We start from the raw sequence: 14,285 nt of genomic DNA, 5'->3' as shown, positions 1-14,285 counted from the left end.
GCCTAGATATTGCACTTCTAGTATTTACCTAAGAGAAATGAAACATATGTCCATAAATGTACATAGCAGCTTTATCTGCAATAGCCAAAAACTGAAAACAACCTAAATGCCCATCAACATTGAATGGATAAACAAATAGTGGTATATGCAGTCAATGGAATACCATACAGCAATAAAAAGAAATGACCTACTGATACATGCCAACAATAAGGATGTACTTCAAAATAATTATGCTAAGTAAAAAGTCAGATTCATTAAAAAAAAAGAGTATATAATATATAATTTCATTTAAATAAAATTACAGAAAATGCAAACTAATCTATAGTGACAAAGAGCAGGTCAGTGGTTGCCTGGGGATGCGGGGAGGATGGATAGTATGGGAGTGATTACAAAGCAGAACGAAGCTTTGGGAGTGATGAATATGTTCATTATCTTGATTACCATGAGTAAGGTAATGGTTTCACAGGTGTATACATAGGTAAAACTTATCCACTTGATCCTTTAAACACTATGCAATTTACTGTATTTCAATTAAACCCCAGCAAAGCTGTTAAAAAAAAAATAAAGTTGTAAAGTTAAGAATACACAGCAGATCCGCAATAAGCTAAACTATGTACTCCTGATTTACATAAATACATTTAAAAGTCCCCATGATGATAACACAACTTGCCTGGTTATAACTACTAACTTAACTTGAAGGAACAAACCACTAATAAAAAATAAGAATATATTCAAACAAAAAACTAAAACATCACCAGTCTGTCCTTGTCCATAGATCCAAGGCTCAGAGGCTAAAGCTGGTTAGGGAAATGAATGGTACTGATGACACTGGATACATTTTGGGAGCTGATGAGGAAGCAACAAAGTTAGGATTCACCTTCTTCTGAGTTTTAAATTCTAGCAGGTTCCCATCTACAGCCTTGAGCAAAATAAGCTTTGTCAAGTTTTCCCCACAACAATTGTTCCCTTCATCTTACAGATATTCTGACAACCGTTTTCTGAGATACGTGCGCCCCCTCTGGAGCAGTGGTTGTCAACTTCAGGTGTGTATATGCACCAGGTGATGGTTTCACACGTGTCACTTTAAACATGTGTGATTTACTGTATTTTAATTAGATCCCAATAAAGGTGTTAAAAAATTAAGTTGTAAAGACAAGAATACACATCAGATCTACGATAAACTAAATTATGTACTCTTGATTTACATAAGTACTTTTTAAAAGTGCTCTGGGAGTGGTTTAAAAATATGACTGCACCTTACAACCCTAAAGACCTCCTCATATGATTCTAACATCAGCCAGGGTTGGGATTCACTGTTTTAAAGGCTTCCTCACGTCCAGATCTGAGCCTGGTGGTTGATCTCTTTCCTTGGGAAACATTCAAGTCCACAACTACCGAGCTGTTAGAATGCTCCTAGAATGTGCACTGGCCTTAACTACTCATCCTAAGGATCAGCAGGCCCTGAGCTCAGAACTTGATCTAGGTTTAGAAATACATTTCTACTCCCCCAACATATTAACCAAAACTGGAGAAACACACTAACCAAAATTGGAGAGATGACACATTTAATGTCTCAGCAAGCTGGAAATAAATATAATCTGGGCTAAAAACAGGCTTTTCATATTTATTATTCAAAATTCCTATGTATCTACCATAAATGAATACTATCAGAGTGACCAGCAGGTCAAAATCCATTCTGCCCTAAGATTCAAGCTAACAGACAAAGTCATTTCCTATTCCTACCTATTCTCATGTTACAGAGCTAGCCTGCTGAGGTCACCTACCTGGGAGAGCTTATGGAATAATTTTTAGCAAAAGTGAACACGGAAACTGCCTTACTGCTTCTTGATCACTTATAACCCTAAATGGGGCTTTCTGGGCTGAAATCTATGGGTTACTAATAGCCTACACAGCAGAAAGTGAAAGAAAAAGACACACACACCAAGAAGACCACCAAAACTACTTCCCATTCCAGGGAAGGACAGAAAGATTTTAAAAGAATTTCACTTACAACCAGTGTTGTTTGGGAATGGCATGGTGTGAAATATTAACAAACCTTAAAGCCCCTTTGTTATGCAAAGACGGATTAAAAAAAAAAAAAAAGATCCTGCTTCTACCTGAGGAGCTCTACTACACAACCACCTATTTCTTTTCCTCCTTTGCCCAATAATGGCCAGAATGATGTAATAACCACACCAGACAGCTGTCTTCCTGGATAAAATCACCTTGTAGAGGAGAAATGCAATTAGAGGATGCAATGAAATATAATTTTTAAACTGATTCTGCAGGCTGCCACATTCAACTTAGTGCTTAATGGCTAGGTTCTTTATTACAATTTTCTGTTGCATGCAATTTGTCTTTGATTCAGTATCTATGGAAGACAGTGACTTTTAAATTTTAGTCTATGTCACAATGAGTCTAAGACAAATATAGGAGAGGTCAGCTGAGACTAAAGCCAGGCCCAGAGGTAGACAGTAAGGGATTGCAAGTACCATTTGACAGGCAGGCTGGCGAACTCCTCCTCTGCTTGCCCTCCTTTGGTCTCCCTCCGGGATTCCTGGTAGATTTTATCCACCCACAAGTCCTCATGTACCATCGATATAGAGCCAGCTAACAAAATAATATTTCTTCAATCACAGTCCAAGCTCTAGACTTGTATTTTTTACACACTTTGTTATAAAAAAATTTCAAATAAACACCAAAGTACATAAAACTGTATAATAAATGCATCAGCTGTAATGTACTCATTATCTGGTTTAAATAATAGTAGCTATTTTTGTCATTTTCCCCACACCGACTTTAGAGGGTGGTATTTTTTTTTTTATCCAGTGGAGTAAATTTTTTTTTTTAATGTACTATAGATGAAGGTTTACAGAACTAGTTTCTCATTAAACAATTAGTACACATATTGTTTTGTGACATTGGTTGCCAACCCCACAACATGTCAACACTTTTCCCTTCTCGACCTTGGGTTCCCCATTACCAGCTTTCCTGTCCCCTCCTGCCTTCTTATCCTTGCCCCTGGGCTGGTGTGCCCATTTAGTCTCATTTTGTTTTATGGGCCTGTCTAATCTTTGGCTGAAGGATGAATCTCAAGAGTGACTTCATTACTGAGCTAAAAGGGTGTCCAGGGCCATACTCTCAGTGTTTCTCCAGTCTCTGTCAGTCTGTCCAGTCTGGGGTGTGTCTGTGTGTGCGTGCATGCATGTGTGCGTGTTAGAATTTTGTTCTACACTTTTCTCCAGCTCTGTCTGGGACCCTCTATTGTGATTCTTGTCAGAGCAGTCGGTGGTGATAGCTGGGCACCATCTTGTCCTGGACTCAGTCTGGTGAAGGCAGTAGTACTTGTGGTCCATTAGTCCTTTAGACTAATCTCTCCCTTGTGTCTTTAGTTTTCTTCATTCTCCCTTGCTCCAGACGTGGTAAGACGCACTAGAGTAATTTAAAGCAAATCCAATACATCATATCATTTCATCCGAGCCTTACAGGCACCTCAAATCTAACATGTCTTCAAATGGAACTCATTACCTTTCTCATTTGTTCATATACAGTACTTTCCATACCTTTAGATTCCCACTCTGATCAAGCACACACCTAACCACCTAGCCTATATAGGAAGAGTTTAATAAATGCTTGCAGACTGAAAAGTATAAATGTGTATGTATGTGTGTGTGCGTGTGTGCACACGTACACAGACGGAGTAGGTAGGGTACCAGGCAGGGGGTCAGGCAGCAGGACTCAAAGGTCCAGATGAAGGGTCTAGATAATGAGACATGTAGCACTTCCTACCTACTTTCCACCCTGGGCCAGCAGGAGTGTGGGTGAAGACAAGGAAACCCCCTGGTTGAAGCAAGGAAGCAAAGTAGTTCTCCTGTCCATCTAAAGTATTACAATCCTGACAAGCTACAGATTTCAGTCTGCGGCTATTAGTTGAACTAAATATGGTTCTCTCAAGGGGAGAAAAGTATCTTTTACAACATATATGCTAATGAAGCACAATGACATAGAGCATTTAAAACAAAGTGTCCCTATATTTATTCTCTATAGACAGATTTTTACATTAATATTCATGAGGGATTCCTCATTTATTTCTCCCAGAAATTCTTCTCCTGCCCAAAGAGAGGAGATAAAAGATAAGTAACATGAACCAATTATCTTTTAAACAGCTACAAAGGACTATCTTATTTATTTGCGCTCTGTGTCTTGATTAATCTTCCCAATACACCACTTTCCACATATTAGTGCTTGTTCGTGAGCCCCTGGGGGCTTGCTGCTCCCCCGTGGTAGCAAGCTACTAGGCCTCTGCCTGGCTCTCAGGGTCTGCTCACTGGCCCCAGCCTCCAGATCTAATCCTACCCATCCTTCTTGGCAAAAAGAATTGCCACAATGGAAAGATCTGAAACTCCAAACCCCTCCCATAAGTATCTGTCTGTCCAAATGGCTGGTTTCAAGCCATTTAAATCCCCAAGGCTTATACTGACCCTTTACTAAAGAACTATGAGGAGCATGAAAGCAAGTCCATGACATATTGTGAAAAAATGCTCTCAGCCTCATCAGCCAGAGGGCAGCATAAAGCCTTAAGTTCTGTGCATCCAACCATCAGTACAAAGTTGGGCAATAAAAGACACAGAGTCCTGGTCCTCAAGGAGTTTTCTTTCTAGCAGGGAGTAACCATAACCCAAGGTAGAATGTGACAAATGCCACAGAGGAGATACAAAATTAAATAAAGCATTACAGAAGTTACGAGTTGAAGGTTTTTCTGCCCCGTCAGTGAGTCACATTTTTCCTTCCCCAGTCAATGACCCAGACTCAGAGACATTTTCTTTCTCTGCCAATAACACAAGCACATAAAAAAGGACATTTCGAGAATTATTACTGGGTGTGTCTTCTCCAGCCCTCAACTGAAAATCTCTAAAGAGCAATGAGGGCAACACAACATTGGAGACTGGAAACCTAAGGAAGATCATTCTATGTCCTTGGCCTCAAAATGCTTTGCAATTCTATTTCAAGCAAATGGAAAGCAAACATATGTGAATAAAAAGCAGTGAGAGAAAATGAAACAGTACTTGTGCAGTTAAACCTTAACAATCCAATAGGGTAGGGACCCAGGATCTTCCCTCCAAGGCTGGTTTCCAGGAGCTCTGAATACCAACTATTTGACCACAAAGGGTTTCTGTCACTGTGTCAAGATGGCCTAACATAATTTTATAGTGTGCCCAGGCCCTTCACCAGCCACAATTATAAATCTTAAAGCAGCTAGGTACACTAGTTCCTCCTAACCTATGTATAGAAAAGCGGCTGAAACAAGAGATAAAATTATTTTGTTGACAAAACAGAGGAATACAAAGAATTACAGGATTAAGGATCCATATACAGGTAACCCTTGCTATCTGAACATTCCTATCCAAACTCAGAACACTGAATAGATTGTTTTGTTTTTTTTTTTTTTTTGAGATAAGACTGGTATCTCTCACTACTCCTGGTGGCAGTTCCAGTGTTGCAGGAAAAAGGCAAAAGAAGCACTGAGTCAGACAGTTTAAACGTGAGTGATGTTAATAAATCAGCTTCGCTGGTGTTGGTTATTGGAAACTGATCTCTTCCTTATTAACATGGTCCCACAATGGAGAGAAAAGATTTCTCCATGTTCTAGAATGCAAACAATGTTTTAATCTTTAATTATATTCTCAATTTTAACTCTTCTGGAGAGTTATAGCCACCTAGGCCTAGGATTATTTCTTTATTACATAGCCTCTCTGTGGTATTTAATGAATACTGTTACTTAATACTTGCCAGTAGGGGAAAGAAAGACAGTGAATTTCTACCCAAGTTCTGATGACTTTTTCCAGAACTCAGGAAACTTACAGCTGCAAAGTTCTCAGTTTCCTTTCTGGGACACTTAGTGCAGACAACACACCTTCCCTGCCACCAGACCAAGCTCAAGGTGTGTCGGCGACCTGGGTAATACACTACTCCCTTTTAAAAGTATCCCTAAAAAGGAAAGATTTAGGAAACAATACTTTGCACTTCTAAAACTCATAGCAGTAAACCAGTTTGTTCCTCGCTCACTGTTACCTTGCTCAGAGGTAAACCAAACTCCAGTAAAAAACCAAACCCGTTGCCATGGAGTCAATTCCGACCCATAGTGACCCTATAGGACAGAGAAGTGCCCCACAGGGTTTCCAAGGAGTGGTTGGTGGATTCAATCTTTTTGGTTAGCAGCCAAATTCTTAACCACTGCGCCACCAGGGGTCCCCAATAAAAAAGATGCCAAATATTCCTGTTCAAGGCTCCTGTTACCCAAGTTGAAGAATTCAAAGCAAATTTATCAACATATAACCAAATTCAGCCCTCAACAAAATATACAGAACCTGAGGAGGCAAAACGAAAGTCATGTCATAAAGAAGAAAATTAGGTCCCTGCACGGAAGCATGTTAACAGTCATCATTCAAAAACATCTACATCAAAGTTTTTGTAATGAAGTAGCAATTGCAGACACCTGCAGGTTAACAAATGAATGGCTGAGAAAAGGTCTTGAAAATCAGAAGCAGAAAAGATAATGATATAACGGCCAGTAAGCTACAAGAAGAGACTCTTAGTTCAGTGAGTTTCATCCTGGCAAATATTTGTCTTATTCATTTTAAACATCAATGTCCACGATCAGCTACCACCCTCATTCATCACTCTTGCCAGGGATGGATTTATGTCATTGCTGTGCTTTCTGTAATTCCTGTTGGTTATACATTAAGCGAAAGACAACATGAGCCTCTGCCTTTCAAGAATAGAAGCAGCATTTACCAGACAACTTGGAAAGAAGCCAATCATCTGTATAAGTACCATGTGTAATTTCAAATTGATGATCTTCTTGGGAATTAGCGTGCAAGGCAGCGGCAGAAGATGAGCCCTTTTCATTTAAACTTCCAGAGCCAGATTAGCGCCCGTACCACAGGCAATCTGTTGTTCAAACACTGGAACACCTAGGTGTGAGTGTCATGTCATTATTCCTGTTACCTCCTGAATCAGTGTCATGTCCTTCCATCAACACTTGTCACTGCATGCTGTTTTTGTGTTGTTGCTGTTGTTACTCAAACCTGAGGAGGGTCATCCAAGAAGAGGAGCATCAAGTGAGACACTCCCTGAACTCCTGAAGGTATTAGACAATATTGAAACAGATGTAGAATGTTGAGGAAATGTTACCAGTAGGCTCCAAAGAACATCAAAAGAATACTGCTCAGAAGCAACCAAGGTGCCCATCACCGGATGAATGGATAAATAAATCATGGTAGGTTCACATAATGGAATACTATGCATCAATGAAGAACAGTGATGAATCTGTGAAACATTTCATAACCTGGAGGAACCCGGAAGGCATTATGCTGAGTGAAATTAGTCAGCTGCAAAAGGACAAATATTGAATAAGACCACTATTATAAGTACTCGAGAAAGAGTTTAAACAGAGAAGAAAACATTCTTTGATGGTTACGATACTGGGGAGGGAGGGGAGAAGAAGAGGGGTATTCACTAATTAGATAGTAGGTAAGGAAAAGACAATACACAGTATCGGAGAGGTCAGCAAAACTGGACTAAACCAAAAGCAGTTTCCTGAATAAACTGAATGCTTCGAAGGCCAGCGTAGCAGGGGTGGAGGCTTGGGGACCATGGTTTCAGGGGACATCTAAGTCAACCGGCATAATAAAATCTATTAAGAAAACATTCTGCATCCCATTTTGGAGAGTGGCATCTGGGGTCTTAAATGCTAGCAAGTGGCCATGTAAGATGCATCAATTGGTCTCAACCCATCTGGAGCAAAGGAGAAGAAAGAACACTAAGGACACAAGGTAATTATGAGCCCAGGAGACAGAAAGGGCCACATAAACCAGAGACCACATCAGCCTGAGACCAGAAGAATAGATGGTCCCCACCTACAACCGATGAGAGCCCTGACAGGGAAGACAACAGAGAACCCCTGAGGGAACAGGAGAGCAGTCACGTTTAAACTGTCTGACTCAGTGCTTCTTTGTAAAAAGACCAGACTTAATGGTCTGTCTGAGACTAGAAGGACCCTGGTGGTCACAGCCCCCAGGCCTTCTGTTAACCCAAGACAGGAACCATTCCCAAAGCTAACTCTTCAGACAGGGATTGGACTGGACAATGGGATAGAAAAAGAAGCTGGTGAAGAATGAGCTTCTTGGATCAAGTAGACACTTGTGACTATGTTGGCATCTCCTACCTGGAGTGGAGATAAGAGGGCAGAAGGGGTCAGAAGCTGGTGGAATGGACACGAAAAAAGAGAGTGGAGGGAAGGAGTGGGCTCTCTCATTAGGGTGAGAGCAATTAGGAGTATATAGCAAGGTGTATATAAATTTTTGTATGAGAGACTGACTTGATTTGTAAACTTTCACTTAAAGCACGATAAAAAAAAATACTGTTCAGCAATAAAATGGAACAAATCACTAATACATACAACATAAATAATTTCAAAAACATCATGTTGAACAAAAGAAGCCAGAGAGAACATACTACATTCTCCATGACTCCATTTATGTGAGGCTCTAGAAGAAGCAAAACTAGGGTATAGTGACAAAAATCAGACAGTGGCTGTCTGTAGTGGGAGAAAGATTGCAGACTAGTCAACTCTTTGGAGGAGTTTTGCTATAAAGAGGAGAGAAATGAGTTGGGTGCTGGAAGGGGAGCTGGAATTAAGAGATGGGTGTTCTCGAAGGAGATGACTTTTAGGGTAGGCATGTTTTGTATGCTAACAGGTGTGACTCTAGGAGAAGGGGAGATACAGATGGTGTAGGAGAGAAAAAGGTGACCAATACAGAAATGGCGCTGAGTACGTGAGAGGGGATTGGACCTAGCAGACACGCAGTAAAGGTTATTCTTAGCTGGAAGTATGGACAGTTCATCCCCAGTGACTGGAGAAAGGTAACATATAGAAGGGCAAGTGCTCTTAATTCAGCAAGAAGTATCTTTTTATAGAAGATAACATAATACAAAAGAAACTGCCTATCCCCACAACTTCTGGGGGCCAGGGGTAGTTTTTTTTTTTTTTTAATCTTTCCGGAAAACAATTTTTCCCCTTCAAACCTAAATGAGGAGAATAAGAATGTCTGCAGAATAAGAACACAAATAAGAGTGTGACACACACGGGTTCACCATGAATTGGAATTTACTCGACGGCAACTGGTTGGTTTTGGTTGGTTAATCGCATTGTCTACCTTAGAATGTGGGCATGGTACATAAACACTACCACACACACACAAAGAACAAATGAGAGTCTTTCACCTCGGCTACCACTGAACACCAGCATTTCATCAGGCCAAACTGCTAAAACTCAAAGAGTCATAGGCCATTCGGCTTGGCCTTATCAATTAAAACCAATATCCCATGTTAACACGAAGGTCCCCCAACACATACACACACACGCACACACACACGCACACAAACAAATGCATCATAAAGTTGAGGCTGCTATCTACGAAAGAGCACAAGTAAACACAGCTACATCTGGTATATATTAAATGCATAGATATCTCAATATACAACTTAACAGACCAATCAAAAAAGATAGCCACTCACCAGACTGTTTCAATACTACAAGGGTCAAAAGCCAGGCAATGTTTACACAGCAGCAGGGGACACAGCTTCTTTATAAAAACAATATTGCCCCATCTGCAAAACACTTAACCCAAACATTTGGGAATCATGGAAGTAGGCTGCTTAGTCAGTGCCCTCTGAAGGCTAACACATGACAAAAGATCTTTCACTGCAAACAGCATCTTTGTCTTTTTACAAGCTTCTTTGGAGGGGGAGAAAGATATAAATCATTAATCCCAGGAATCACTAATCTTGTGGGAATGGGGGGGCGGGGAATCTGAGTCTTCAAAGACTACTACTGTTAAAACCAACTCCATTTTAAAAACAAACACAATGTACAAAAGCTCCTGCATTCTTGCCATGCCTGCGGTCTCAGCACAGTCAAGGAGAGTCAGTGGTTTTGTTGGAGTAGCCTTGGTGCCATCCAACTTCTGACAGAAGCCAATGCAGAAACCCATCCATCACTGCAGTAACAGCTGCATAAAGTTACAGAGGAGGGGGTGTGAGGACCCAACCATCGCCCTTCACTGTTTCCCTCTGCTGGTTAAAAATAAAACCTTTCCTTAAAAAAAAAAAAAAAATCCTTAGGATCCTGTAAAGCCCATAAAAGAAAGCATCTAGCTCTCTTAATAAAACAAAACTTCCATCCTTCACAGCTAGCAGGGAAGAAATCCTGTGATATTTGGCTGGGCCTTCTCAAGTGGAAGATCTACCTCAGCACCCTGCCCACTGCCTCCCTGGGCACTAGTAGATCATGTCCATTGTCAGACTTATTTAGCACATTTCATCATCATGTCCTGCTACTTGTTCGGTCTTCTGTTTCTACTCAAGAGCTTCCTAAAGACCAAAATTATATCTTGTTCACCTCTGAATCCTCAGCACAGCACTTGTAGGTACTCAGCAAATATATACTGAATAAATAAGTGAATTGGGCTTATAGGCTCAGCCACTCATCCCCACTGTGGAATGTCTCTCCCCATTAGCAACTAGGGTGGTTTTAAAACACGTCTGCAAATTCTCTAACACTCTTCTCTTCAAAAAGTAGAGCCTCATCTCTTCCCCTTGAATGTCAGTCACACTTCGTGACTGATTATAACAAACAGAATGGGGTGGAATTGATGCTATGCGTCTTCTGAGGGGACGCCATTTAAAGGATGACCTCTGCCTTGCTCTCACTCTTCTTAGATCACTTATACTGCTCATCTGGGAGGAGCCGGGTGCCACCTGGAGGGAATATTCAAGCATCCTTTAGAGAGGTCTACGTGGAAAGGAACCAAGGTCTGTCAACAGCCATCACCTCTGCCACATAAGCCGGCAACCTTGGAAGTAGATTCTCTCTAACCCCAGTCAAACCTTCAGATGACCACAGCCCTGGCTGATATCTGATTGCAACCCTGGTGAGAAGCCAAACCAGAAGCACTCAGCCAAACCATTCCCAGATTCCTGACTCACAGAAATGGTGAAAGATAATAATTGTTTATTGTTGATAAGCCACTAAGTTCTGGGGCAATTTGTTAGACAGCAAGAGATAACTAACACAGCAATCTTGGAGGAATTGTAGAGGATATAAGTATTGTTTTATAAGAGGGTTCAAGGGATTTCCTTAACAACAAAGTTAGTACAGAGAGATCTTGTTAAGGTCATGTCTTGCTTGTAATAAAAATTTAATTTGCAGTCTTCTGCAGAACACAACCATAACATGGCTAATTAATATCCAAACACAAATATCCCACAGATCAAATTATACAGAGTTAAAATTTAACAACTATAATAAATATTGGGATATGATGCAGAACAGTATTACAGTACAACCCTTTTTGAAAGTTTGTTTTTAAAAATTATATAGAAAAAACTCCAGAAAAATATTCACCAAAACCTTAATAGTAACTTCTCAGGGTGACAGTATTACTATTTTTCTTTTCTTTTTTGTTACCTTTGCTTCATGTACCTTATGTATATATTACCAGTATGTTATTTTTTAGCTTTTAAAAAAACTTCTATAACCCGATTAGGTCAGCAACCATGTCTTATTTGCGTTTCTGTCCCTGACAACTCACATAATAAGTAGCATATACCAAAAACCAACTCCACCGCTACTGAGACAATTCCAACTTGTAGCAACCCTACAGTGCAGAGCAGAACTGTGCCATAGAGTTTCCAAGGCTATAATCTTTACAGAAGCAGACTGCCACATCTTTCTCCCACAGAGCAACTGTTGGGTTTAAACTGCCGACCTTTTTGGTTAGCAGCAGAGCACTTAACCACTGTAACACCAGGGCTCCTTGAATAGCACATGGTAGGTACTTAATAAAAGTGCAAAGAATTCATGAATGTCTTTCAGATACAGATCTTGCCTACTGGACCGTCGTTCTATGAAGGGATTCCAGCATCATGTGAGTCCAAAAAGCTCAATGATGTGAAAAAGCAGCAGTCGATTTTCACAGGAGACAGGCAACTAAGTATAGGAAATCATTTCAATGTTGTACTCTTAGGACAGAGTAAATAACTTCTCTCTTGGAAACTAAGTATTGTGAGTGGTTTATTATAAATGTACAATGACAGTTGTGAACACCTTTTTTTTTTTTTGGCATGAGAACAGAGTCTGTTGATTGCCTTCATGCTTAAAATAGTTTCTAAGTGTCCTCATAATAGCATGTCACCTGTAAACAGGTTTCAAGCCAATGCAAATTAACAAACGGTGAACAGATGGACTAAGAACTGACTTTTGTCAAGAGAGAGTTAGCAACAAACACTTTTTGGCTCCAGCCTTACAGGACCATTAGAAAGTCTTTCACTTCTCGCCAAACATCTTGCCTCAGCAGACAATCCATGCAGGGAAAGTGACAAGTTACAAGGCCCATTGGACTTTAGAGAGCTAAAAGTTGAGATGTGCAGAATCACCAAATCAACACACAAGAATAACAGACAGAGTATGCTCCTTAGGAAGCTTTCTGCAAAACACTGAAAACTCTGTCTTGCATCACTAAAAGAAGCTGTTCCTGTAGCCTCTGAAAAATATTGCACCTCTGCATTCTGCATACAGAAAAATACCTGCTGGGGGCTGGTTGGGTCTGTTCATTCTATCATGGAAGCAAATTTTAACTGTGAAGAAAACCTGAAATCACAGAAATGGTCATCTAAGAGTATTTACTGGCAAGAGAAGACATTCAGGGGGGTCATCCCCGTGATGTCCCCCAGCTCCTCACAGAACTTTCTCCTCTTCACTCTCCAAGTCTCTGCCTAACACTGTCTCCTTGGAGAGGCCTTCTCTGATCACCTTACTTAAACAGTTTCCCCCCTGCACACTCCCTGACACCCTATTTATTTCTTTCGTATCAGTAATCATAACCTGAAATTACTGTATGAATTAATTTTTATATTACTGTATTTATTCGTTTGTTTAATTTGATTTTTATTATGTGCGTCTTTTTCCTCCACTAGGCAAAAAGCTTCATGAACATGACACCATGTCTGTCTTGCTCATGAGTGTATCCCCAGGGCCTAGAACAGTGCCTGGCACACAGTAATACACAATAAATACATGCTAAACAAACTAAATCTTGATCAAAGCCACACGACTGAGTCATAACTGCAAACACTCCTTTGGATTGGAAGTTTTAAAACACAGTTTGTTGCTGAGGATGTAAATGAAATGGGGTGCAATAAAAGAGCAGGACAGACTAGGGAGTGACTTTAAAGTCCAAGTCAAGCTTTTTGGGGGTATTGCCCCTCTCTGTGAAGTGTGCAAGCTGACACAAAAGCTGCCAGCAAGAACTGTATTTTTGCGTTTCTGATTCCACATCACTGAGTGAGCTTTGGCACTCATCTACTAGTGTTTATAGTGCAAAATAACCCAACAAGCAAATGGTAAATCAATTGTGGCACATTAAAAGGAACACTACGCAGCCGCACACAAAGCAATCTGGATGACTCTAACAGATACTATGTGGACAAGAAAAAAATAGCCAATATAAAGGATTACCTACTGTGTGTGATTCCATTTATATGATGTTCAAGAAGTAAAACTATTGTTTAAAGATACAAGAATAGTGTTAAACCCAGGAGGTGAGGAAGACAGGTATAGACTGGAAAAATGAAAAATCTTTATGGGATTCTGGAAGTGTTCTGTATTTTGATCTGAGTGGTGCTACACAGGAGCATACTTGTTTAAAAAATCAAGCTATACACTGTATGAGCTTTATTGTACCAGTTATCCCACCAATTGGGAGGAAGAAGAAGAAGAAGAAAAAAAAGCACAGATATTACAATTTAAAAAGGAAAAACTGAGCCTGTGCTGATTCTAGTCCCAGAATCTACCAGATTCTCTAGGTGGTCTAGAGCTTGTCAAAATGTGTTCCTCAGCTGGCTCATTTGTAAAATAAGAAAGACTGTGCTTTTGTTCTTCCAACTCTGAGAACGTGATTAAGTGAACGAATAATGTATGAGGTAACTTAAAATCCTAAGTGGAAGAGTCACACACAAAATGCATAAAATATGAACTGCACTGCAGCCACTTCACAAAGATATATGCAAAGTATTTTATCCTTATGCTTGGTTTTTAACAGTAATTCTAATAGTTACCTTTTTACGAGAAAGAAACAACTTCACAAATATAGTAACTTTCCCACAGCAAAAAACAAGAACAAAGTAGAGTTCACCCAGGACAAAAGTACTTTTTCAAACCCATT

At 40.1% G+C, this 14,285-nt stretch overlaps 1 protein-coding gene and 1 long non-coding RNA gene across 8 annotated transcripts in view; both read right to left on the bottom strand.

The window, feature by feature from the left end:
* Nucleotides 1-14,285, bottom strand: part of MED27 (mediator complex subunit 27) — a 230,786-nt gene that overhangs the window by 139,911 nt on the left and 76,590 nt on the right. The gene's annotated exons all lie outside the window — the stretch shown is intronic.
* The window catches only part of LOC135232429 (uncharacterized), a 54,625-nt gene extending 40,340 nt beyond the window's left edge, over nucleotides 1-14,285 (bottom strand). Inside the window, exon 1 of the long non-coding RNA XR_010322985.1 lies at nucleotides 1-14,285. This exon is cut by the window's left edge and continues 21,031 nt beyond it. This is a non-coding gene — a long non-coding RNA (uncharacterized LOC135232429).

This window comes from Loxodonta africana, chromosome 9, assembly GCF_030014295.1.
Source record: "Loxodonta africana isolate mLoxAfr1 chromosome 9, mLoxAfr1.hap2, whole genome shotgun sequence".
In the NCBI taxonomy this organism is placed as follows: Eukaryota; Metazoa; Chordata; class Mammalia; order Proboscidea; family Elephantidae; genus Loxodonta; species Loxodonta africana.
The sequence above is the reverse complement of the archived record's forward strand: the minus strand, read 5'-3'. Positions and strand labels throughout refer to the sequence as shown.